The 26,951-nt window shown below is 50.0% G+C and overlaps 2 long non-coding RNA genes across 5 annotated transcripts; one reads left to right on the top strand and one right to left on the bottom strand.

Annotated features, from left to right (window-relative positions):
• Positions 1 to 643, bottom strand: LOC127491364 (uncharacterized). The gene is made up of 2 exons (XR_007920024.2): positions 414 to 643; positions 1 to 283 (listed from the first exon to the last, which is right to left on the bottom strand). It is a non-coding gene; the product is annotated as an uncharacterized lncRNA (long non-coding RNA).
• On the top strand, positions 539 to 26,076 carry LOC103348587 (uncharacterized). 4 transcript variants are annotated; one of them, XR_007920023.2, is made up of 4 exons: positions 539 to 844; positions 17,712 to 17,832; positions 18,087 to 18,142; positions 20,093 to 26,076. It is a non-coding gene; the product is annotated as an uncharacterized lncRNA (long non-coding RNA). The 4 variants fall into 4 exon arrangements; XR_007920022.2 differs by lacking the exon at positions 20,093 to 26,076 and having other exon boundaries at positions 543 to 844; positions 17,991 to 20,083; XR_516930.4 differs by lacking the exon at positions 18,087 to 18,142 and having other exon boundaries at positions 551 to 844.
• Positions 26,077 to 26,951: the final 875 nt, after the last annotated feature.

The raw sequence follows: 26,951 nt of genomic DNA, 5'->3' as shown, positions 1-26,951 counted from the left end.
TAGTAGATTTGAACATTTATGGAAAATGGACAACTTTCTAGAACACAAAGTTTGCCAAAACTGACACAAGAGGAAACACATAGCTGGGAGTGTCCTTTAACCAGAAAAGAAAGGAAATCATTAAAACCGTTCAGAAAACACCCGGCTCAGATGATGTGGGTGATGAATTCTACCACATCTCCAGGCCATAGACAACTGTCTCAGGAACAGCGGTCTCAGGAGGAGTCTCCCTTTGAGCGTCTTAGGAAGCCTGGGTAATCTTGTGCACACAGATACTGACCACCTGAAAAACAAATTGAGGTCCAGTTCACCGGCAAATGCAAAACTCTGGAACCGTTACATTAGCGCCCTCCACTCACTAGAGCGTGAGGCGGGAGGGTGGTCTAACACGAGCAGTAGATACTTAATTTTACATTTTTATTTTTTTATTTCTTCTCCAAGCAGAGGCGGCGGCGCGCACCAGGGGCCGTGCGCCAAGCGGCTTCACGCCAAGGCCACGCACGCGATTTCGAAGCCACCAACAGCTCAAGGCGGTGGACGGTTGGGGCCGTTGGGGAGCGCCGCTGCGTAGCTGCACCGCCACACCCTGGCGGGCTGCAAAGGGAAGGCGGCTCCCAGCTGCTCGGCCTGCGCACCACGGCGCTGCTGGCCTCCCCAAGAGTTAAGCCAAGGTGGGCGCGCAGGTGCAGTCTGTGCCCAGGGACGCTGCAGGAGAAGGTGCTATTTTGAGACTAAGGACCGTGCTGACGGTGCGCGGGGGCGTGGGGACCAGAACCGTGGTCCCACACCGAGGAAGACCCCGACTGCCCTCCAGAGACGCCGGGCAAGGGTGTGAGCGCCACATGTATGTCCCCGGCTGTTTGGCTTCGTTTTAGTGTGCTTTGTGTTGGAAAAAATTCAAATTCTTTGGTAACTAAGTGCACCAGCTTTGTAGATTAGAAAGGTATTTCTCACTAAGCAAAACTTAAATCCCCTCAAATTTGCTAAGTTTCTACTGGTACTTTCATAGTTTCATTTTTTAAAATAATTCGTACATCGAGAATTTATTAATAATGAACCATAGTCTCGTCTGTGTTTAATGATTTTGCTATACAATTAATATCAATTTTATTATAATCTCAATTTTACTATGGTTCTGTGTCTGATTTTAGACACTCTTTCCTACTATTTGGTTTGTCAATTTCTGAACCAACCAAATGCTATTTTTAAATTAAAAGTGTAGTACAGTAAAAATACGGTACAATAAATAACATAATATAATTTACCAGATAATAAGATAAAAAGAGAACAAAGCTATCCAATCCTCTATCTGGAAGATCCCTAAAGGATATCTGAGAAATTATTTATGTAAGAATGAATGAAAACTTCCATAAGGTGAGGAAATTATGCATCTGAAATGGAAAACAGGGTCAGAGTAGTGGTAAAACTTTAATAACATTGGCAATAAATTCAAAACATGATGAAGGTGACAGTAAAATGCTAAATAAAAGCTCTCATTGCCCACTGCTTTTTGAATCACCAATGTGTTCAATTAGAAAAAGAAAACCTTGCAATTCTGCAGTTTTCCATTGTATGAATGAACGTGGTTTATTTAGCCAATGCATTATGATAGACACCTGAGTTTCTATGCTGCTTTCAAATTTCATCTTGGAAAACTGTTGCAAAGTCTAAAACTTGGTCCTGTGTTCCTGCTTTTTAGAAGACAATTCGCCCACAGGTTGTGTATCCGCTCTTACTGCGTTAGCCACGTTAGCTACTACCCTGCGCTTCCTTTTCTATTTTAGGATACAAAGGGAAAAGGAAAGCAGGTGTTGGCGTGGAGAAGGTAGAGCTAAGTCCTGGTGATAGCTATGGCAAATACTCACTTCTTATCCTGGCTATGTGTGCATTTCCGGGCTTGATTCTACGGAGGGTGCGAGGAAGAACTCTGCATCATGGGCCTTCCGCAAGCTTACAGCATGATGTACATGTGGTCGTGTGTCTGAGCCAAGACAAGAGACAGGCTACTTTTCTCTTACAGCAACATTTGGTTGAGGAAATGTGGGAATCATTGCAGATTCTGAATCAAAACCATGGCCTGATAAAAACTATGTCAGAAGATGGTTTTTCTGGATCTTCTGTGACAATGAGTGGGAGAGTGTTTAGAAGAAGGGAAATGAGCGTGAGCAAAGTTAAACTCATATACAGTTGAGTATTAATTATGATCTGGTTCTCTCTGATCAGAATTTCAATTACTATCTCTTTGATACATGATTAATAATGATCAAAGATATAATTACCAGTGATTATTACTGTATGTATGAGGGGTCCTGAAGAAGCTGTCCCAAATTGTCTATGATCTTCCCTTGCTTTCTTCACAATGAAATATCAGAATTTCTGGTCTTAAAGTTAGAATGTAACTAAGAAGTCTCTTAGATATCATAGAAGACCCTGTGGACCCCAATTTGTGAAAGTTTGGAAAACACTGGACTTCTTAAAGTTGATACTTATAGTGTTTCAGGAAAGAAACCTGAACCAAAATTATGGCACCCACAGGAGCGGAGCTTTCTTGACCGAGGTGTGTGAAAGCAACTTTAAAAATGTTAAGCTGTCACAGCTTGGCTTCGTGTGACATTTTGTGAGTAACCATAAACATGGACAGATGCTCCTGGCTTTCCAACTTTTCCAATCTCCGTTGTATTCCGGTATTTCATTTTCACATTTTATTATCTGCCAGAGAAAAGTGCTATTTTAAGCCATTACTCTCCAGCCATATTTTTGACAATCACTCCGCCTGGCTGCTCCACTTCCCTGCAAAGGAGGTCCTGAGGCGGGACCTTTGTGTGGGTGGGAATCCGAAACTGTTGACCTTGCGAGACGTTTAAATGGTGTGCAGTGGAACCGGGGTGGAGATCTGGGGAGAGCCTGGACAGGGGCCAGAGGTCAGAGAAGAGAGACGTGCGGGGCGAGGGAAGGGACCTGTGAGAGGGGACAAGGTGCAACGCGTCACTCGGCGAGCTTGGTTGTGCACAGTAGGATGCAAGCTTTGCCCGCCCCTCTTGCGGACTGTCCTTCTTATTCAAGATAGCCGCACCCCGGGGTTGCTGAAGTGAGCTTCGTCCTTTCGCTAGAGCCCCGAGGTGGACCCGTGAAGGATGAGTTACATTTGAGTTATCCTTGAGTAATATCACGAAGAAGGGCGACAGACTCTGGCTATGCGTGTGTTCCCACTGCGGCTTCTCAAAGGTGGTTGTACTCAGCCATAGGCGTGGTGATCTCTGGGCCCAGTGATGTGTAAGCCAGTGACCTGAATTCAATGTGCTCTGACATCTGGCATCCCAAGATCTATTTTTGCCCTGCAAGGTAGGGCTCCCCGTAGATTCCAGCCCACTTTAGGACTCCCTGCAGGTGGATCTAGATCTGGGATATTGCCTCAGACCTAAGATACAGATGTCCAGTGCCTCCAGATATTTCTGGGGCCTTCTAATCTCTGTATCTGGGGCTCCTGGCCTCCAGGGGACATCACCATACCTTAGGTGTCACCACACCTAAGGTTCTAGGTGAACCCAAAGAGGAAATTGACCCATGTGTGAGATGTGTATCTCAGGGCCTTTTCCAACACCCCAAATATAAGTGAAGGCAGGGCTTCTAACTTCTAGAGGGCATTGAACCCATGCCCGGGGGTCTATTCTCAGGGAGATACCAGCATTCACAATGTGTCTGAAGCTGAAGCTGCTGTTCAGAGTTCAGACTGAACCCTGAAGTCCAGTGCCCCAAATATCTTGAGGGGTTTGCATCACCACACCTAGGTCCCTTGATTTCCAGGGGCATTGAGCCACATGCTTGGAGTCTACTCCCAGGGATGGGACCTGTGTGCAAGTGTGTTGGAGCTGAATAACTGCAGTATTTGAATTTCTCAAAGCTGACCCCTGCAGGGAGGGATGGGCGGCTTGGTGATAGAGTGCCAAGCCCCAGCTGGCTAGCAGAGGCCACATCCATAAGCGAGTCCAGACGAGAGACAGTGCATGACCAGCCTGTGCCACCATGAATGGGGCCTGTCCATCTTAGACCAGAAGAGGAAGTTCCACCCTTGTCCTCCCGGCGAGGAACCACCACTACAATGGAAGGTCCTCTTCCTCCCATTAGGCAAAGGGGCGGAGTTAATGAAGTCATACCGGAAGACAAACATGAAGACTTGACTCAGAATCTGCAATGAAGCTAAAGCCATGTGCAATCCAATTGTAGGGGCTCAGCGCCGAGAGCCAATGTGTCCTGTGTTGGGTGCTAACTCTAGAAACACACTGAGGCCAGACTGTGGGCACTCATGCGCCACGAGTGGGTGGCCAAGAGCCAGCATCCTTTGTGTCTGTGTCACCATCAGCATCCCCTTATCAGTAGCAACCTGCTCCTGCTGCTGCATGGCTGCTATTAGCATGAAAACAGGACCAACCAGATTTGTGTCTTTAAAAGATTTATTTATTTGAAAGAGTTACAGAGAGACAGGCAGAGACAGAGAGATCTTCCACCTACTGTTTTACTCCCCAGATAGGCTGCAACAGCCAAGGTTTGAGCCAGGCTGAAGCCAGGAGCCAGGAGCTTCTTCCAGGTCTCCCAAGTTGGTGGCAAGGGTCCAAGCACTTGGGCCACCTTCTGCTGCTTTTCCCAGGCACCTTAGCTGGGAGCTGGGTCAGAAGTGGGGCATTCAGGACACGAACTGGAGCCCGTATGGGATGCTGGTGCCGGGAGGCAGCTTTCCCAGCTGTGCCACAATGTCAGCCCCCCAGATTTGCATTTTCAGAGGCCTGCCCAAAACTCTGAGACAGCTAGAGGGAGAGGGATTTCAAAGTGTTTATAAGTTGTTAGGAAACTCATGAAGCGGAGAGATTTAAATTCACCTACCCACTGCCATTTTGGGAGGTGGCGGTCAGTCCTGTTCCAATTATGGCTCACCAATTATGGCATGGGCATGAGCACTCTAATCTTTTTCCAGGCGCTTGTCTCACACAGAGAATAATTCTGAAGTGTAGACATTTCTATACGTGTAGAATAGGAATGGGATTTAGCATCGAGAGGGAAAATATGTTTATGTGTTGACATGTGCTGCTCCACATGGAGACATCTCCATCATGAGTGGCCAGAGACTTGCCTGAACAGAGAGAAGAAGGAGGAGAGAGAAGAGCGAGCGAGAGAGAGAGAGTACCTGAACAGCGCTTCCTGCTGTGGTCTGTGGTGAGAGAGAGTCCATGGCAAAAAGCAAACTCTCCCCGATTTTTGGCTTCTTTTATGAGGGCGGGAGTGGGTGGCTCTGCATGTGTGAGAATCTTGTTTAATATCCATGTATCCTCATGGCAATTCCGCTTCTTGGTCCTAGATGAGACACGGGGCATCCTGGGAAAAACGGGTGCCTTTGATTGACACGCAGAGGGATAGCATCACAATGGAGCTTGCAGGGACTTCCAGCTCACTGGGACCTAGGTGGCTGCCTGCTTGTTTGCTCCCCATCAAATAGTTCTGTGTGAGGAAAATGGTCCAGGCTGCTTTCACTCAACGTGCTTTTCCTTTGTTCCAGCAGCATCCACCTCCTTAGCCACTGTTGCCTAACGCAGTCCCCACATTCCGAGGGACTGAAGTTCCACCGATGAAGCGAAGCTCAGTGGCCTCAGCGAGGAGGCATTTCTGTTTGGTTTTACTCTGCCCGTTCTTTGCTGCTCCTCCGTCCTGAGGAGGATGCGGGCAAGAAGCACGCCAGCTGCAGCCGCTGAGAAGTGGCCATGCTGATCTTTCAGCACGGGAAGAAATGAAACTGTGCACATTCATTGCAAAGAATTCCTGCGTCCCTGGTTCCAGCCCTGGGTTCTGCATTGCCGCGTTAGAACTGGACTCAGCAGCCTTGTCACAACACTTTGTTGTTAGCTGGATAACTAGCAAGATTGCTGAGATTGCCAGTTCCGCTTAACTGAGTACTCCTAGTATGGATTTAATTCCCTGAGGCTTCCAACAGAGCAGGGAAGAAAGTCAGTTCCCTACATTTGGGGCTTTTTGGAGAATTTTGTTGTAACCAAGCGGCCTCTTCTCTAATGCTTCTTACTTGTGTGTTTCCACCCCTGCTGCAGCATTGACACCCCTACCACAACAGGGACTGGTTACAACACAGACGCCGCCTTGTTGAGCTGGGTATTGCCTATGGAAATATAGTGACCTTTGTTTCATTTCGTTGTGCCACGATAGCCGGGACTCTTTGATTTGCCATTATTTCCAGGTGATGGATACATGTATAAACACATGCTCACCTGCCAGCCCTGTACAGAATCCGTGCTTCTGATATCCAGGCACATAAGCAGTCTTTTGTGACATATGGAGTGGTTTGGAAGAGCTTCTCAGAGGCTGAGTGACACTCAAGGAGCAAGCGCCTCCCCTACTTGTGCAGCTCAGTGGACGTTGAGAAACCCCGTCACTAACCCCACAGACAAACATACATCCTGCCATTGCACCAAGGGCCCCTGAGACATTGCGAAAAGTCACAAGGACAGGTCAAAGTGTGAGTTGTTGCTATCAGAGCGTACCTGGCACTCACTCACTTGGGAAATGGGGAAAATAGCACACCTCTGACTCTGCCTAGTGAGGCTAGGATAATCCATGTCTTTCTTTTCTTTCTTTTCCTTAGAATAATAGACTTCCGGTCAGGACGGGTAAGGAAGGGGAGGATTGGCAAAGCCTACAGTGCAGCAGTTAGGTCTAGGGGTAGGATAGCTAAGTTCCCAAAGCTTAGCCACAGAGAAAAGTGGTAGGAAGAAGCGAAGAGGGGTCCTCTGTACACATTTGCTAGCTTTACTGTGGAAGTGACTGTGTGTGTGTGTGTGTGTGTGTGTGATTTTATTGTAACTAGCTCTCAAGGAGGGGAGTTAGTAAGATTTTATATTGGGATGACATTAGGTCATTGTGGTCATGTACAGAATATGGCTTAGGGTAGACAAATCCAACACACGGATAGGTCTCCTGGGGTGGTCAAAGTTTGAGAAATTCTGATCTTAGGATTATTTCTCCCTGCATAAGTGAGGGTCCAGAAAACAATGAAATAAATTAGTGTATTGTGACTGCTAAGGATAAAGGAATAATCAGAAAGTTATAATACAAGATATATATTTCTAATTCTATCCTTGGTGCAAATTGGAATCCAGTGTAATAGTTTGTAGGTTCCACAATATCTTTTAACACAGTAAGAAAGTACTTAAAATTACATTTTAATATGCAGTGCATAACCCATGCAACCTTTTAAAATGGATATCAAGTCTGATTAATCACTACACATTTGCAAGTAAATGGGTTAAATAAATAATATAAACAAAGAACTGAATATATAATAGATTGAGTTAATATTGCATCAAATACTGTGGAGTAATAAGAACAGCAAAAATCTGACATTACGTGTTAGTTTAATGTTCTTTAAATCCAGTTTTAAGTCCAGGTCCTAATTCAATGAATACTGGCTATGGCCACTAGGTGTCACTGTGACTCTACCTGGGACCTCTGCAGACGGCACCAGGTTCTGTAGAATTCGTGGTTGGGTCAGATCCCAACCTGATACAAGTGTGGTTAACAGATGAATGAAAGAAATACAGGTAACACTCAGTAGTGTCCCACTCATGTGAGTTGGAGATGATTCTCAGGCTGAGCTGCCTTCCAGGTTTATGGAGTACCCGGTTTCCCAGTTTTGCACCACGGAGGGGAACATGTGTGGGGCAGCATTCTATTAGAAGCAATGAATGCATGGCATTGAGAAGTAGTCCCAGAGTGGGTTTATACCTGAACATATCTGATTCCTTTGTGTTTAGTTCAGATGTCAGACCCCAGCACCCACAGCCCAGGAAGGACCTTCCATGTAGTTCATGGGGAGCCAGTTGAAGCTGGCTTCGTGGAGCTCCCCTAATTCCAAGCAGTACAGCTGGGAACAGTGTGTCCCAAGTGGAGTGGGCTGTTGGCAAGTTAGGCTGTTGTTTTCTTCCAAGCGTGATTGGTTGTTTCATCCCCGCTGCGGATGGCGATCTCCAGGAGCCGGACAAATGCTGTCGGATTCTCATCAAGTGCTTGGCCACCTCCAGAGCCACCCTCAAAGTGACGTCACTCAATGGGGACTGGAGAACTGAGCCCAGGGATGGTTTTCCTCAACAACACCTTTGCCACTTCAGATGCTCTTTCTGAGTGGCAGGTGTGTCTGCCTCCACCACATCCAGTGAAACTGTCTTCCAGGACTGGCAAAGATCGCACTCGCCTGTGACGCTACTGAAACCTCTCTGCCAGTCCTCTCCTGACCCCTCACCCTCCAGCCTGTATTCCCATCTGCAGGCGAGGCCTGGATTCAGAGTAATTGTTAGCACAAACTGTTCAGTTTCGTACGACTCTTGGGTTAGTTCTTTGCTTATTAGTTCCCATTTATATTTGTGGACTCACTGGGGGGTTGCATCTCACCATAAGCAGGTGTTCGAGAGTGTGAGTCCAGCGACATCCCCCACCCAGTGTTCAGATACCAGAACCATTCCTTGGTTATCCACCTGCAGGTCCCAGGATCTACACACGCAGAGTTGAATTCTCACCCTCGGGGCCTCTTCCGGTACCCCAGAGAGTAACTGGGGTTGAATCTGGTCAGAACCCTTCTAGGATTCATGGCCAGGGCCACGGCCAGGGCCACGGCCAGGGGCTTTTTGTTCTGGCAACGGTCTCTGTTTCTTAGTCAGCCTTATCATTCCCTTGGGAAACAGTTTGGCTGCTTGGCCTCCATGAAGTGCACGATTCTGACCTCCTTAGGCCGGTGGCCCGTGCCCAGGAGCTTCCAGATTGCTTGGGCATCCTTCTTTTAGAAGTCAGCAAACCCCTTTCCACGTAGTTCTGTGTGCACATGCGTTTGCAGAGAAAGCATATTTAGGATCTGTGTAGATGTTCTCTCCCACCTTCTCCAAGAAGGAGAGCACGAGTTAGAATTACGGGTCTCAGCTTTTAAGTGGTGGCAGTGCTTCTGCTTTGGGGGCTGCCACGCGCACAGGCAGAGTTTCGCTCCTCCTGGTCAATGAAACGACTTCCACCCGTGGACATCGCTGAGCGTGGCTCCTCCCAAGGCGCGTCTGTCAGGTCTGCTCTGTGGCAACACCGTTGTTCAGTGATTTGCAAGCAGGTCACGCGCGGGCTGTGCAGACGGGACAGGGAGCAGGCTGGCTGGGTTTGAGAAAGACAGTTGTTCTCTGTGGGGCATTTGGAGAGCCTGGTGTTGCCCTGGGTGGCCCAAACTGAGCCCGCAGCCACGCTTTTGCTCCAGTAGTGGCACCCTGCAGTGTGCTGTGGGCACTGTAGTGGGCCCCCCTCCCCCGCAGGGCTTCACACAGCTGTGTATCCAGACATGGAAGAAGCTGCTCATTCGCCCAAGCCCTGGCAAATGGTGTTTTGGGTTGAGGGACAGCTGCCTGAGTTACTGATTCCCATCTATGTGGGAGTAGGTGCCGCTTGTCTTTGGTCCATCCAAAGTTGTGATAGTTCACCAAGGGCTGGGGAATTTGAGTTTTCGTCTGGGGTATTTTAGAGCCTCATTCAGCCATGTGACTTAGTGTGGTCGCGGTGTTTTTTTCTGAATGGTCAAGAGTCGTGCTGGCTCTCAGGAGATTGTCCACACGCCAAGGCAGTGCCCCTCCTGGAGCCATGGTTCTCTCAAATGGCGGCCAGCATTTGCCCACACAAGGTGGGGGGATTGTAAAACTCCTTGCTGCAATGCAGTCCTGCAGTATCTTTCCCTAGTGGAAGTCTCTGGGTTCTGCCATTCACAGAGCAAATAACTCTTGTGATGCTGGGCTCCAGTGCACACAGAAGAATGAATCCTTCAAGTCCAACATAGGCAACCGGTAAAAGCCCCAGATCAGGTGGTCACAGGGAGTCAGGATGAGATGCCACTGGGTGGATGTCTTCCACTACTTGTTTTTTTTCCTAATATTTTATTTATTTATTTGAGAGATAGAGTTACAGACAGAGAGAGAGAGAAAGACAGAGAGAGAGGTCTTCCATCCGCTGGTTCACTACCCAATTGGCTGCAACAGCTGGAGCTGCGCTGATCCAAAGCCAGGAGCCAGGAGCTTCTTCCAGGTCTCCCACGTGGGTGCAGGGGCCCAAGGACTTGGGCCATCTTCCACTGCTTTCCCAGGACATAGCAGAGAGATGGATCAGAAGTAGAGCAGCCAGGATTTGAACCGGCGCCCATATGGGATGCTGGTGCCACAAGCAGAGGATTAACCTACTGCGCCACAGCGCCAGCCCCCTACTGCTTGTTTTATAGTCCTTAAATCCTGGATGCGGGGCTGGCACTGTTGCACAGAAGATTGAGCCGCTACTGTGATGCCAGCGTCCCAAATTCAAGTGCTAGTTTAAATCCCATCTGCTCTGCTTCTGATCCAGCTCCCTGCTAGTGTGCCTGGGAAAGCAGCAGGTGATGGCCCAAGTGCTTGGGCCCCTGCACCCATATGGGAGACCCATATGTGTCTCTCTTTCTCTCTCACTGCCTCTCAAATAAATAAAATCTTGTTTAAAACATCCTGGGTGAATCTATATTCCTCTACACCAAGTTTTTTCCCCCACTTTCATTTTGAAAGGCAGAGAGAAGAACTGGTGCTGTGGTGCAGTAGGTTAATCCTCTGCCTGAGGTGCAGGCATCCTATATGGGAACTGGTTCTAGTTCCAGCTACTCCTCTTCCGATCCAGCTCTCTGCTGTGGCCTGGGAAAGGAGTGGAGGATGGCACAAGTCCTTGGGCCCCTGCACCCACGTGGGAGACCAGAAGAAGCTCCTGGATCCTGGCTTTGGGTATGCCTAGCTGTGGCCATTGTGGCCATTTGGGGAGCAAACCAGCAGATGGAAGACCTTTTTGTCTGTCTCTCCCACTCACGGTTTGTGACTGTACCTCTCAAATAAATAAATAGAATATTTTTTAAAGGTTCATTTATTTATTTGAAAGTCAGAGTTACACAGAGAGAGGAGAGGCAGAGAGAGAGAGAGAGAGAGAGAGAGGTCTTCCACCTGCTAGTTCACTCCCCATTTGGCTGCAGTGGTTGGAGGTGTGCCAATCCAAAGCCAGGAGCCAGGAGTTTATTCCAAGTCTCCTATGTGGGTGCAGAGACCCAAGGGCTTGGGTCATCTCTTCTACTGCTTTCCCAGGCCACAACAGAGAGCTGGATAGAAAGTGGAGCAGCTGGGAATCGAACCGGTGCCCATATGAGATGCTGGAGTTTCAGGCCAGGGCATTGACCTGCTGTGCCACAGTGCCAGCCCCTAAATTGTCGCTCCCCGTCTTCATGGAGGAACGACACAGGACCCTGCACTGTTCTTTCGTCTGCTCGGCCCTCCCCGGGTTTGCTGCTGGTTCTTCCCGGGTTGGCTACTATCCCTTCCACCTCCGTGGAAGGGCAGTTCCCCCTGGCCACATTCCCCACTTCCGCAGGGGAGCGGCACACCGCCGGCCGGCTCTCTGGGGGGCTGCACAGGTGTTCCTTCAGATGTTCCCCTTAGATGTTCCTGGTGAATGCCGTCTCTCTCCTCCTTTATAGTCCTCCTCCGCCAATCCTAACTCGGCTGCCCACACGCCGAGTACGCTGCTCTCCTCTAATCAGGAGTAGGTCCTACAGTTTATTGGTTGAACTGGAGGCAGCTGCGTAGAAGCTGTTTTCTCCTCTCCCAGCGCCATATTGTGGGAGAGCAGATGCATAGAATAAGTCTTAATTCCAGTAACTCAGTCCAGTCCGGGTTGCTCCCCACAGATCCCCCTTTCTTTTTATTTTTTGGCGTTGATACGCGCCTGTCTTCGGTGCCCCGCGGCACACACTCTGCTCTGCTTGCTAGAGTTGCCACAGGTTCTTACAAGTCCTATCAATCAGGCAAACCGAATCCGGGTCCTCTCTTCGCCATATTGTGAGGAGGTTTTTAGGCGCTGATGCGTGCCTGTGTTCGGTGCCCCGCAGCGCATGCTCTGCTCTGCCTGCAGGGGCTTACAAGCCCTAACAATCAGGCAAACCGAATCCAGGCCTTCTCATTGCCGTATTGTGGGGGAGACTTATTAGTGTTGGTTCGTGCCTATCTTCGGTGACCTGCAGCTCATACTCTGGTCGAGCTGCTTGCTGGTGCTTACCGCCCTAATCAGGCAGACCGAATCCAAGCTCTCTCATTGCCATGTTATAGGGTGACTTATTGGTGTTGATAACGTGCCTGTTTTCGGTGACCTGCGGCGCATAAGCTGCTAGCCGCCCGCAGGTGCTCACCGCCTCCCTAATCAGGCAGACCGAATCCAAGCTTTCTCATTGCCATGTTGAGGGGAGGCCTTTCTATTTCTCTATTTCTCTATCTCCGGGCATTCCTATTTCTCCCATTTTACTTCTATCTTCCAGCATTCCTATTTCTCTCATTTTACTTCTAGACTTCTGTTTCTCTTATCCCTGCGGCTTCCCGGCGGCGCTCGCCCCGAGGCTGCTTCTCGGCACCTCGCCCCGCGGCAGCTTCACGGCTCCGCGCGGCTTCCCGGCGCCTCGCCCCGCCGGCGGGTTCCCGGCTCTGCGCGCACGCTCCGCGGTCTCCACGCACTTCGCGCCCGCACCACAGCCTCGCGCCAGCCCCGCGTTCCCTATCTATTCACGCCCCGTGCTCTCTCTGCACGCGGCGGCTTCCGCGAATGTTTCCGCCACCACCGGCATTCAGTCCAAGTTCCCCGGACTAACCTGGCGAATTTCAACCTGGCGGCCCACGTCTCTGCCTCTGGTTCCAGATCTTCGCCTCTTGCTCCCCGGGGTGACTTGAAGAATTCCAAGGTGGCTTATGTCTCCGCCTTGGCCTGCACTCGCGGCTTCATCCTCCCCAACATTCCTCTCTACCCGGTATGTTTCCTTAAGTTTTCTTCCAACAATATTCCTCTCATTTCTCCTGGCTTCTCCCCACAGTCCGTATCCGAGTCCAAGCCTCCTCCAGGTTTCACTTTCGCTTTCAATCTCCTAACTTCCCCGCCATAGTCCGCATCCGAGTCTATGAAAGCTTTCACTTTCGCTTTCAATCCTAACTTCTTTCCCACAGTCCGTATCCAAGTCTATACCTAGGCTTTCAATAGCTTCTTCCGGCACCTAGGCTCTTTGCTAGTCTCTCTCTCCGGTATTTTCCACTTCTTCCCGTTTCTTCCCTCCTAAGTTTCCTATCCGAGTCACGGCACCATTATGTCGCTCCCCCTCTTCGTGGAGGAACGACACTAAACCCTGACTAGGCTTCATATCCGAGTCACGGCACCATCATGTCGCTCCCCCTCTTCATGGAGGAACGACACTAAACCCTGCCTGGGCTTCATATCCGAGTCACGGCACCATTATGTCGCTCCCCGTCTTCATGGAGGAACGACACAGGACCCTGCACTGTTCTTTCGTCTGCTCGGCCCTCCCCGGGTTTGCTGCTGGTTCTTCCCGGGTTGGCTACTATCCCTTCCACCTCCGTGGAAGGGCAGTTCCCCCTGGCCACATTCCCCACTTCCGCAGGGGAGCGGCACACCGCCGGCCGGCTCTCTGGGGGGCTGCACAGGTGTTCCTTCAGATGTTCCCCTTAGATGTTCCTGGTGAATGCCGTCTCTCTCCTCCTTTATAGTCCTCCTCCGCCAATCCTAACTCGGCTGCCCACACGCCGAGTACGCTGCTCTCCTCTAATCAGGAGTAGGTCCTACAGTTTATTGGTTGAACTGGAGGCAGCTGCGTAGAAGCTGTTTTCTCCTCTCCCAGCGCCATATTGTGGGAGAGCAGATGCATAGAATAAGTCTTAATTCCAGTAACTCAGTCCAGTCCGGGTTGCTCCCCACACTAAATAAAATCAAAAAGAGAAAAGGAAGGAAGGAAGGAAGGAAGGAAGGAAGGAAGGAAGGAAGGAAGGAAGGAAGGAAGGAAGGAAGAAAGGAAGGGGAATCACCTGGGTCTCCCATGTGGGTGACAGGGACCCAGCTGCTTGCCCACCAGGTATGCATTAGTAGGACGCTGGGATCAGGAGTGGAGCCAGGACTCAAACCTCGGCCCTGATGTGGGGTGCAGGCACCTCCAGCAGCATCGTCACTGCAGTGGTGCATGCCCACCGCAGGTGGAGCTTGCCCTAATTAACGCAGTCAACCTAGCATTCAGGACTGAAAATGCGGACGGGTTCCACGGAGAGTGTTTCCTGGGGGAATGGACATGGAGCCTGCTTCCCTCATTGGACTTCCTGGGTCCTCATTCCTGGCCCTGTGCACACTCAGGCATTAATAACGCCTTTTCCTGCTCACCCTCCTCTCCCGTTTTCTTTTCCAACCTTGGGAGATCCTTTATCCACTGGCCTTCCTGCTTGCAGTAGGCACGTGGTCCGGGACCCACCTTAGCATATTTTTTTCTCGGTATTCCCCTTTGGAGGGTCTCCCTTGGCCCCTTACAATTCAAGTCTCTTCCCGCTTCTTCATCTCCCCTTTCAACGCTGCAGATGGCATGGTGCATGGCGCCTCGTCTTCTTATGTTCCTTCTGCCTCATCGCTGTTCTTGAAAACCTTGAAAGTGATTTCTACTCAGTGAGATGCGGGAACAACCAGAACCCTTCCACTTTGTTTTGGTATCTATTGGATTTCCGGGACCCTCTGTGCAGTAAGATTTCATAAGCAAATTTAGTTTGCAGAGTCATCAGACCCACGTACTAACATCAGACCCATGTTAGCATATTGTCCACAGCTTAATTCTTCTCACAAATTCACAGGGATCCTCGTGTGGTTCCAGCCATGCTTCCTGCACATTCTTTTTTTTTTTTTTTTTTTTTTTTTTTTTTGACAGAGTGGACAGTGAGAGAGAGGGAGACAGAGAGAAATGTCTTCCTTTGCCGTTGGTTCACCCTCCAATGGCCGCCGCGGTTGGCGCGCTGTGGCCGGCACACCACACTGATCCGAAGGCAGGAGCCAGGTACTTCTCCTGGTCTCCCATGGGGTGCAGGGCCCAAGGACTTGGGCCATCCTCCACTGCACTCCCTGGCCACAGCAGAGAGCTGGACTGGAAGAGGGGCAACCAGGACAGAATCTGGCGCCCCGACTGGGACTAGAACCCGGTGTGCCGGCGCCGCAAGGTGGAGGATTAGCCTAGTGAGCCGCGGCGCCGGCCCCTGCACATTCTTTTTTTTCTTTTTTTTTTTTTTTAATTTTTATTTTTTGACAGGCAGAGTGGACAGTGAGAGAGAGAGAGAGAGAGAAAGGTCTTCCTTTGCCGTTGGTTCACCCTCCAATGGCCGGCGCACCGCGCTAATCCGATGGCAGGAGCCAGGTGCTTCTCCTGGTCTCCCATGGGGTGCAGGGCCCAAGCACTTGGGCCATCCTCCACTGCACTCCCTGGCCACAGCAGAGAGCTGGCTTGGAAGAGGGGCAACCGGGACAGAATCCGGCACCCTGACCGGGACTAGAACCCGGTGTGCTGGCGCCGCAAGGTGGAGGATTAGCCTAGTGAGCCGTGGCGCCGGCCCCCTGCACATTCTTAAAGCTACATTGCTATGGAAATTGCTTGTAAACTCCTATTAAAGTTCAATCTTGGGACCGGCACTGTGGCACAGTAGGTTAATCATCTACCTGTGGTGCCGACATCCCATATGGGTGCTGGTTCTAGTCCCTGCTGCTCCTCTTCCGATCCAGCTCTCTGCTGTGGCCTGGGAAAGCAGTGGAAGACGGACCAATGCACTTGGGCCCCTGCATCCATGTGGGAGACCTGGATTGGGCTAGCTCTAGTCGTTGCAGCCATCTGGGGAGTGAACCAGCAGATGCAAGACCTCTCTCTGTCTCTCCCTCTCCTGTCTGTAACTCTACCTCTCAAATAAATCTTTTTAAAAAAGTTCGATCTCAATAGTGTTTGATAAAGACCCTCTCAGCTGGGTCATCCATGTCTCAACTGGGGTCAGAGGTAAGGGTGACTGAATCTAGCAGAGCATCTGCAGCCTCTGTTGTAGCCCCCTCTATCATCACTCATCTTTTTTTCTAAAGATTTATTTTATTTATTTTGAGAGGTAGAGTTACAGACAGAGAGAGGGAGAGACAGAGAGAGAGAGGTCTTCCATCTACTGGTTCACTCCCCAAATGGTGTCAATGACCGGAGTTGGGCTGATCCGAAGCCAGGAGTCAGGAGCTTCTTCCAGGTCTCCCATGTGGGTGCAGGGGCCCAAGGACTTGGGCCATCATCCACTGCTTTCCCAGGCCATAGCAGAGAGCTGGATCGGAAGTGGAGCAGCCGGGACTCGAACCAGCACCCATATGGGATGCTGGCACTGCAAGCGGTGGCTTTACCCGCTATGCCACAGCACTGGCTCCCAATATTCATCTTTTGTCAGACATCAACAGATGTTTGACATCTACCCAGTTATGGTTATGAGCTGCCAAAATAGAAGAAAACAGGTATTTCATTTGTTTCAGGTAATCCTGATATGAGGGCATGAGAATCTTACAGTTTTATAAACCTGAAGTTGTGAAAGGAGATGCACTGACAGACCTTGCCCGCTGGCCTTGGTTATTTATTCCCCAAATTGGTATCTGCCTTAATGACAATTGTCCTGCTAAGATGTTTTAAAATTTTATTTATATAAAAAGAACTGATTTTATGTACTTCATGTATACAATTTTAAGCACTATTTCCCACCACCCCTCCTCCCTCTGCCTTCCTTTCTAGTTTTTTCTTTTAATTTTTGAATTAAACATGCTTTGAATTTACTTTGTAATCATAGGCTTAATCCTCCACTAAATAAAGAACTCAAGAATTAGAAAGTAGGAAGACCACTGTTGTGCAGGACAGGGCTAGAAATACTCCTCAGATCTCCTGATGTCAGTTTCATGTCAGTACATTATGTGTTTTGTACTCTCTGTATCAGTTAGCACAAATCAGAGAAAACATAATATTTATATTTTGAGTCTGTTTGTTTCGTTAAGGGGCATCATTGTTTTTATGGCTGAGTAGTATTCCATAGCGTGTATGTATATATATATATGTGTGTGTGTGTGTGTGTGTGTATCAGCTGCTATAGAAATGGGGTACAGATAGCTCTTTCATGTGCTGAATGACCTGAGGACTGATTTGAGGCTGGGAGACTCCACAGTGGTTCAAACCCCTGGACCTGCAGATCCTATAGACTGCATGTCTGTGTGTGCAAAAAAAGAAAAAAATCTACCAGAATGAAAATAAAAATGCACCAAGGTGTACCCCTGAGACGTGGGCATGTCCCTGTATAAGGTTTTAGTGAAGAATTTCAGAAACATGCAGAAGTCTCAGCCCCCATTGCTCCCTGGCGGCTAATTTAGCTTGGGCCTCTGGTGCTGTCGGCATTGGTTTAGGCAAAATGGAACACACAGCCTCAGCAGGAAACCAAAAGCCCCTTCTTTCCTCTTCCCCAGGCAGCGAGCCTCATTTCAAAAGCTCCTGGACACCCTGAGTTTCCAGGGTGGCGCTCCCATTCCCAGGCTGCCTTGCGTCACAGAGCTCCAAGTCAGGGGCAAGGGGGCCTCTCTAGGGTAAACTTAGCCATGAAGGGCTGGGGGCGGTGGGGTGGGGCTGGGCTAATGGTCTCCCTGGGCCTGGCCACCAGTTCTGAGAAGAAGCCGTGTCACCGCTTGTGGGAGGCCAGCCTTCCCAGGTGAGGCCAGTGGGACACTGGCTGAGGTGAGCCCTGCCAGGCAATGCCCTTTCACAACGTCCTTGTCTCTTGCAGGAGGTGGGTTTCAGGACAGACATGAACCGGCTGGCGGCCATGCTCCCCATGGTCCCAGGGGAAGAAGACGTGCCCTGGGCTCTGGCCCAGCTGATGACAAACCACAGACGTGCAGTGCAGGGTAGGTGGCTGGGTGGCGCCCACGCTGCCCAAGTGACTGCACCTCATGCCCCACTGGCTCTTCAGTGTCCAAGCAGATTGCCCTTTGGGAGGCCCTGTAGGAGTCAGGGATGGCAGAGGACATCTCTCTGCTGAGTCAGACCCTCTGTCTCCCTGCAGTGCCCTGTGCTTGCCCTCTGTGCCCTGAACCCACAGCCCTTGGGCCGCTTCCTTGTCCAGGTGACTCTTCTGCCTCCCCTCTGTTCACTCTCCCAGCTGGTGAACACAGTGACCTCTCTCTTCCTTCCCAGAGGTTCTGAGTCCCACAGGAGGTGAGTCGATTGGGGTCCCAAGCCTTCCTGGGGCTGATGAGAGGTCAGGGCCTGGCGGGGGCCTTTCTCATGGTGTGAGCTCTGCCAAAGGCTCTGGAGTTTGCTTTCTCTTCCGTATCCTAGGGAGGCCACAGGGAGCAGGACACAGGCAGCCAGGGGTTGTGCAGGTGAAGGGGGTGTGGCCACCCAGGCATTCACGCAGCAGGGTGATGATGCACCAGCCACTGAGTGCTTGGCCTTTTGTGTGGGGTTATGTAGGTGGGTCTGGAACAGGGAAGTCTGCAGGCCATGGGCCCCAGGCCCCCTATGTCCCTTCCCTTAGGGTGGCCAGGGAGTGTCTGCTTAGAGCTACACTCAGAAGTGGCTTGACCACTGCTTCACTGATGTGGTAGTGGTGCGTAGGGAAGCTCCTGGCCACAGGGCCCAGCACGGTGAGGCTGGATTCCCTCTAGGAGAGCCGTGCCCACCCTTGCCCCCACCCCCAAACAGGCTCAAGGGGAAACCCTGCTGGGGAGGCAGGCCGGATGTCCCACGGCAGAGGGTGAGCCTCAGGCCTCCGAGGCTGAACTTCAGAGGATCAAGTACCTCCTGCTGCGTCCAGGTCCCCTCCCTGTTCCTCCTCTGGGGGCTCGGCAGTAGCAACTTTGCCTATGGCCCTTCTCCTCCTCCTCCTGTTCAGGAAGCTTCAGAAATCCCAGCCTGGATGCCAAACTGCCAGTTTCCCAGACATCCCTTGGGGAGCTTCCCCATCAACTACCCTGGCCCCTAAGTCGACACTGGTCAGGAGGTCAGATCTGAGTCCTAGGCTTTCTGGAGCCCTGGGGCTGGAGACAGGGCCCTCCCTTGAGTGTGGCAGTCCTGGAAGGGAGTTGCAGCTCAGGGTCTGCTGGACCCAGAGTCTGGTGCATCCTGGGAGCCCCTGTGGGCTGAAGGGAGTCCATGTCCGTCCCCCCCCCCCCACTCCCCACAAGGCAGTGCTTTCCTGGCTGACCCCAGCACAGGGCCTGGGCATGTACTCTCCTCAGGACACTCAGAGGACACTGAGGGTGTTCCACCTTCTGCGCATGGACAAAGCCAGCGGCTATCTGGGTGCAGAGGCCACAAAGGTGGGGCAGAAAGGATGTGACAAAAGTCCACTGAGCATACTCCTACCCTCCCATGGCCACCAAGCTGCCCTCAGCCCGTCTGTGGTCTGGGAGGGCAGAGACAGATCATCCAGGCCCTGGGGCAGAACCCAGAGTAAAGCTGAGTGTGGGAAGGGTCCAGTCCCGGCCTGGAGTGCATAGCCCCTGGAGTGGAGGGAACCTCAGCTCCAGAGACATCCCCTGGCTGGACCCTGTCATGGAGAGAGGCCCTGTCTCCGTCCACGGACGATGATATAAAACACATGGCACTGGGCCTTCCCAAAGAACAGAAACTGATTCCTCACAATTCTGGAGGCTGGCAGTGCAGGGTCCAGGCACTGGACCTGACTCTGCTTCCAAGGTGAAGGGGATGCCCTGTGTCCTCACAGGGTGGGAGGGGGGAGCTGGAAGGGCAGCCAGCACCAGGGCCCCCCCATCCACCACTGAGAAGAGCACTCCCCCATCCATGATTCCCACCTCTTCCTATCACCAAAGTTCCAACACACTCAGATATTCACACCTCAGCAGCCCCCATGTTGGGTGATAGGTGGATTAGGTGGCAGGTGGAGACCAGCTGAATTCTCGTATTGAAGCCACGTAGCCTCGGGGAAGAAAGAGGAAGCCTGGAGCCAGCCCATCCCAGCAGCACTGTGAGGTGCCCCAACAGCTCCCACGGCCCAGGCTGCATACATACTTCCCTCTGGGATGAGCGGCCTGCTGGGGTGAGGGAGGGGTTGTCCTCCGTGTCAGACCAGGAGGGCCAGGTAGGGCCTTGAGGATCCCAGGAATCCAGGCCCAAGGCTGACCAAGTTCGCTTTCCTTTCAGGAAAACAAGAGCAACTGCCCGGCAGGCCCCTGCGCCTGGTTCTTGTGTACCTGGAGGCCCGGCCTCACCAGGTTTGCCTCCCCACACTCCAGAGGTACAAAAGGACCCAGTGGATTTCCCAGCAGCCCTGGGGGATAGCACCTCGCCCACAGATGACTGGAAATGCAGAAACCACCCCAGGCCTCTCTGTGCTCCCAACCTGCTTCTCCCGACTGGGACAGCTGACGGGCCAGGCGAGCTGTGTCACTGTTGGCTCCTCTGTGCACCCTCGAGTTGACTCTGGAAGCAACATTATGCTGGCCGCAGAGGGCGAAGTCCAGCAGAGGCTCCAGGGCCCTTCCAAACCTGAAAGACACCATGTGAACCAAGAGAGAAGCCCGGCTTGTGCCCATGGAGTCCACTATTGTTGAGATACTCTTGGAGGAGCCCTAGACCCCAAACCTCTCTCTCTGGGGGCCTCCGTGCTTCCAGGTCTGGCCTTCCTCCCCCTGACCTAGGACAGCTCAGAGGCTGCGCAACGCCCATCAGTGTGGGCTTCCTACTATAACCTTGTGGCACACCTGGAAGCCACAGACTGCTGGTCCCCTGAGGGCAAAAATGATCAGGCACTCTTCCAGGTCTGCCCTGGGACTCCTGGGACCAGGCCTCACCCGGGCTGCTGCAGGCCAGTGCTCAGGCTGAGGACATACCCTTTAGAGGCCCATGAGCCTCAGGCAACAGTGAACTTCAGGGGCCTGTAGGGGAAGGGAAAAGACTAGGCCCTCTGGCCCAAGTCCCTGCACATCCTGTTAGCTGCATTGCCTCCTCTTCCACAGAGCAGCTGGACACGTGCGGGTCAGTGGACTGGACAGTGAACTCACTTTGCTGCCAGCCGAGGGTGGCTAGTGGCCTGCCCAGCCTCTGCATGGCAGCCCCCACACTGGACAGGGCTCCCTGTTCTTGGTAACTAATAGCACTACGTCCGAGTAGCCTTGGCTTGTCCTGAGCTTGGACCCAGTCTCAGGCACCCCCCTGGAGCCTGGGCTTGCACTAAAAGACCAGGTTAGTGGCCTGAGGCTCTGAGAGCTTCTAAACGACCATGGCATGGGGGCAGCAAGAGTGGGCCTCCAGCAGCCCCTTGCTTGTTAAAGTCTAATAAAATGCTGGGTTAAGGACATTGGGTCTGTTTCCCAATGCTCCTCCTGTGAGGCCTGAGTCAGAGGCCAGGGTCATGACCATCCAATAATTCCTGAGATAGACCTGTGCCCCACATGGGCCGGAAGGGCCCTGGGAGGGGAGGAAGGGGGCCATGTTATTGGGGCAGTTGAGGACAGTCTCTGCAAAGTGTTCATGGGAGGGTCCTTGGCCGGGCAGCAGTATCCCTGCCCGCCTCCACCCAGAAGCCAGCACATCTATTTCCTGAGCCTGGGTCAGGGCACAGAGCACGCTGCTGACCACAGGCCAGGAGACAGCAGGCCAGGGGAGCCCTGGGCATGGCAGCAGTGGCTCGTGTGGGAGGGCGCCCGCTGCCCTGGCAGTCAGGGGAGCCCAGGTGATCCTGTGGTGTTGTAGGGGCTGCTGCTCCTCTCCATTATTCTGCCACCAGCATGTCCCACAATTACAAGTTCTATGTAAACATATAGTATGGATATGTGTTTAAAATGTGCATAATCAAACCACATTTGAAAGGGTATTCAGGGAGCTTCTAGCTTAAAATGAGGCTTTTTGTGCTTCAAAATCTTTTCAGGAAGTGAAAATGAGGATAATGGTCCCCAAATTAGCCCTAGAGTAAGTCTACATTCTCTTGTATCGTGTTTGCTTAGGATGTGGAGCATATGTGGAGTCTCCACGCTGACTTGTTCAGCTCAGGGCTCTGCAAGCTCCGGTAGGAAGCAGAGGCCACACTTGGTGGCCCCAGATGCTCACATCCCCCACATAAATGTTCGATGAGTGATTTCAGTGAATGCCGAAATCACAATTTATTAATAACCCGCAGTCGAGCAGAGCAGTCAGGTACCCTGTGGGATCCACCTCAGTCGGCCACGTCTCCCTCGTTTCATATTTAGCTACGCCGTCTTTGAAATGCAGGATGCGTCCCCAGCTTGGGCATGCCTCTTCCCACATCCTGTGCTCTTCCTTCCTAAGAAACACTCCTTAAATAATGAAGAAGATGCTCCTACTGAGCTTTCTCCTCGGGAGCTCTCTGTGGGCGCTTAGAAGATTGTCTTGCTTACTGAGGGAAGAAATTATTTCACAAGGGGAGTCGACAGGAGCCGGTGCCTGTAAGCACGGGGAAGTAGGCAGACCAATGCTAATGGCTGGGGGCAGAGCTGCAGTGGGGGGAAAGGGGAGGGAGGTTTACTGAGTGGCTTCTACAATTGTACTTCAAAAAGTTTGTGGAATATTGGAGTTAAAAGATAATTTGGGCACAAACATTTTTGGAATCCATGCATAGTTTTTTCATAAGATGTATTTTCATGAGTTTTTTTTAAGATGCCTTACATGGATGAGTTTTGAGATTTTTTCCCCCAACATTTATCTTTTAAATTCCATATCCACAAACAGAAGTGCCTGTGTCTGTACCTAGTGCTGGATCTCATTTTCATTTTCATAACAATCAGGGAAGATGGCATTTAAAAATCCCACTTCAAAGGCTATGAAAAGCAGAATTCAGAGAAGTGAATTTGCCTAGCATCACACAGTGAGTGACTGACTATACCCCAAATATAACCAGTTCCAAAGACCCCTCCCCCTTTTCCATTATGCTGGGTAGAAGCATTCCAGTAGAGTTCTTTAATAGCCAAATGTGTGTAAGAGCCAAATGTTCAAGGAGTGTGTACAAATTGGAAAATATTCCGAAACTCTCGAATATATGCAGTGATCATTTGAAAAGTGTCCACTCATGTAGATGCAGTAATGAATAAAATCTTTACAGAGTTAATCTTTTATCACCAAGAAGTGTTTTTTCAAACTGGAAGTGAGGCTTTGAAAGAAAATGCCCAAATGTTCTGGCTGGCTGCGTGTGCTTGGCTTAGCATGCCTTTCCCTGGATAGCACAGGTACAGGCGACTGAAAGAAACTTTACTGAATACTGACACACACAGATGAACACCAGAAAGCAAGGGTGCACGCATTTGGGCAAGCACACGTAATCACACGTGGCACCCCACCCCTCCTGATTTTAATGCCTCCCAGCTCATGTGGTGTGTTCCACAGACTCATGCAATGAAATTACAGGTCCCACGGGTTCCATCCACTCTTATCCCCCCATCACTTCTTAGCCATATTAGTGTAAACACCATTTCACATGGTTGAACATTTCCCTCACCTGGAAAATAAGAATGTTCACCTGTAGGGTTGTTCTGCGTATCAAACACGATCCTGGGAAAGAAGAGTCTTGCAAGTTACAGAGCCTCCGAAACAAGCAGGGGTGTGTCATTCTCACCAGGTCAGCCAAGGAAACCAAGAACGAACTTGAACTGACCGTTGTGAATCCCCGAGGATCTTTCCAACAAGGCAAAGAAAAAAAAAAACATTTCATGGCCCAGTCTTAAAGAGAAACGATAAAGTTTGGGTCAACTCTGGGTCTGGACTGGGTTTTACATCTGTTTGGGGCCACTGTTCGACCTAGCACCATGTACATCATGGGGTGTGCTTACACAAACCAGGAGGGCTATGACATCATCAGGCAACATGCTCATGTGGGCCACCAACATGCATTTCATATACAAACTTAGGAAAGTTGTAATTCTTTCCAATCTGTCCTCTCTCCCACCCACACTCCCACCCTTCTTCCTGCTCCCTCTCCTATTGTCATTATTTTTTACAAAGATCTATTTTCAATTAACTTTATACACATAAGATTAACCTTACACAAATAGCATGGGGGGCTGACGCTGTGGCACAGCGGGTAAAGCTGCTCCTGCAGTGCCGGCATCCTGTATGGGTGCTGGTTCAAGTCCTGGCTGCTCCTCTTCAGATTCAGATCCTGCTGTGGTCTGGGAAAGCAGTGGAAGATGGCCTGAGTCCTTGGAGCCCTGCACCTGCGTGGGAGGCCGGGGAAGCTCCTGGCTCCTGGCTTCGGATGGGCACAGCTCTGGCCGTTGAGGCCATCTGGGGAGTGAACTGGTGGATGGAAGGTCCCCCCCTCCCCCTGCCATCTCTGCCTCTCTGTAACTTTGCCTTTCAAATAAATTAATAAATCTTTAAAAAATGGTATTAAAAAAAAAACCTGCTCCTCAGCAATCAAGACAAAGGCTGTTCAGAATCATTGCATCTCAAAGTGTCAATTTCATTTCTTTGGATTACCTTTTAGATATTCTATTAGTTACCACAGATCAAGGAGAACATATGGTGTTTGTCCTTTTGGGACTGGCTTATTTCACTAAGTACAATGTTTTCCAGTTGCATCCATTTTGTTGCAAATGACCGGAATCCATTTTTTTTTTTTTTTTTTTACTGTGGTGTAGTATTCTACAATGTACATATCCTATAATTACTTTATCCAGTCTTCAGCTGAAGGACATTTGGATTGATTCCACATCTTAGCTATTGTGAACTGAGCTGCATAAACATGGGGGTGCAGATAACTCTTTCATATGCTGATTTTACTTCCCTTGGGTAAATTCCCAGGAGTGGGATGGCTGGGAAATAGGGCAGGTCTATATTCAGATTTCCTCCTTTTTTAAAATTTTTATTTTATACAAGTTTCATGTATTTCATATATACAGCTGTAGGAACATAGTGACACTTCCCCACCCTCCCTCCTGCCCACGCTCCAACTGTTCTTCCTCCTCCTTCTCACATTCCCACTCAATCTTTAGAAAGATCTATTTTCAGTTTACTTAATGATCGTATAAGTTAGCCCTACACTATGTGAAAGAGTTCAATAAATAGCATGAAGAGAGAAAAACAAAAACACTGTTCCTCAATGGAAGAGACAAGGGCTGTAAACAATCATCAAATCTCAAAATGCCTATTTGACTCCAATATATTACATTTCCGGTATTCTACTAGTTGCCTTGGATCAGGAAAAACATACGATATCTGTCTTTTGGGGACTGGCTTATTTCACTAAGTATAATGCTTTCGAGTTTCCAGTTGTATCCATCTTGTTGCAAAAGACAGGATTTTTTTTTTTTTTTTTTTTTTAGTACTCCATAGTGTATATACACCATAACTTCTTTATCCAGTCAACAGTTGATGGACATCTGGGTTGATTCCATATCTTAGCTGCTGTGAATTGTGCTGCAGTGAACATGGGGGTACAGGTAACTCTTTCATATGCTGATTTCATTTGGTTTGGGAAAATTCCCAGGAGTGGGATGGCTGGATCATATGGTAGGTCTATATTCATATCTGTGAGGTATCTCCACAGTGGCTGTACCAGTTCACATTCCCGCCAAAAGTGGATTAGGATACCCTTCTCTCCACATCCTGGCCAGCATTTGTGGTTTGTTAGTTTCTGTATGAGAGCCATTCTAACTAGGGTGAGGTGAAATCTAATTGTGCTTTTGGTTTGCATTTCTCTGGTGGCTAGTGATCCTGAGCATTTTCTCAAGTATCTGTTGGCAATTTGAATTTCCTCTTTTGAAAAACTCTTACTCTGACAAAATATCCCCTGATATTTTACATTTTAGCAGAAAGGAATGTGGCTTGGTTATCTGAACTTAGTGTTGACTACACGTGCACACACTGAATTGCAAATTAATTGTAACATTCTTTTTTTTGGAAGTTTGTCTCTAAGTCTTTTTAAATATAAAGAAGGGGCCAGCGCTGTGGGTAAGCCTCCGTCTGCAGTGCCAGCATCCTACTTAGGTGCCAGTTCAAGTCCCAGCTGCTCCACTTCCAATCCAGCTCTCTGCTATGGCCTGGGAAAGCAGTAGATTATGGCTCACCTCTGGCCGTTGCAGCCATTTGGGGAGTGAACCAGTAGATGGAAGATTTTCTCTCTCTCTTTGCCTCTGCCTCCATAACTCTGCCTTTCAAATAAATAAATAAATCTTTTTTTTTTTTTTTTTTTTTTTTTTTTGACAGGCAGAGTGGACAGTGAGAGAGAGAGACAGAGAGAGAAAGGTCTTCCTTTGCCGCTGGTTCACCCTCCAATGGCCGCCGCTGCAGCCGGCGCACCGCGCTGATCCTGGCAGGAGCCAGGAGCCAGGTGCTTTTCCTGGTCTCCCATGGGGTGCAGGGCCCAAGCACCTGGGCCATCCTCCACTGCACTCCCTGGCCATAGCAGAGAGCTGGCCTGGAAGAGGGGCAACCGGGACAGAATCCGGCGCCCCAACTGGGACTAGAACCCGGTGTGCCGGCGCCGCAAGGTGGAGGATTAGCCTATTGAGCCACGGCGCCGGCTCATAAATAAATCTTGAAAAAAAAAAAACATTTTCTTACAAGCACTCAGAATGTTAAAAAAAACAGCAGCTGCAATTTTTTTTGCAATTGTAGAGTGGTTTTCAGTTAACAGAACAATTGTCTTGTATAAGCTGTATCAGAGAAAACTGAAGGTGAAAAAACTACTGTCCCCATAGAAACCTAATTTGTGCTGTGGATCAACAACAATCTGCCCTAAATTTCCACACCAATCTACAACCCTGTACTGTTCCAGGCAAGGTTAGTGGCTATGAAAATTCCACCAGCACAGGGCAATCTAAAGACACATTTTGTAGTGTGTTAACTGTACAAAAAAGCCACTGTTCAGTTTAAAAACAGATCTTACACAGCCTTATATTTCAACTTTTTCTTTAAAAGATGCAAGTTGTGCACAGGGTGGTTAAATGCTTCACAGACAAGAAAAAGTTGCACTAAAACCAACTTACTCATAATCGTCTTCATCCTCCTCCTCCTCTTCATCTTCCTCATCTTCCTTTTTCTTGCTCTG

This window comes from Oryctolagus cuniculus, chromosome 1, assembly GCF_964237555.1.
Source record: "Oryctolagus cuniculus chromosome 1, mOryCun1.1, whole genome shotgun sequence".
NCBI lineage: Eukaryota > Metazoa > Chordata > Mammalia > Lagomorpha > Leporidae > Oryctolagus > Oryctolagus cuniculus.
This window is presented reverse-complemented; position numbering and strand designations above follow the sequence as displayed.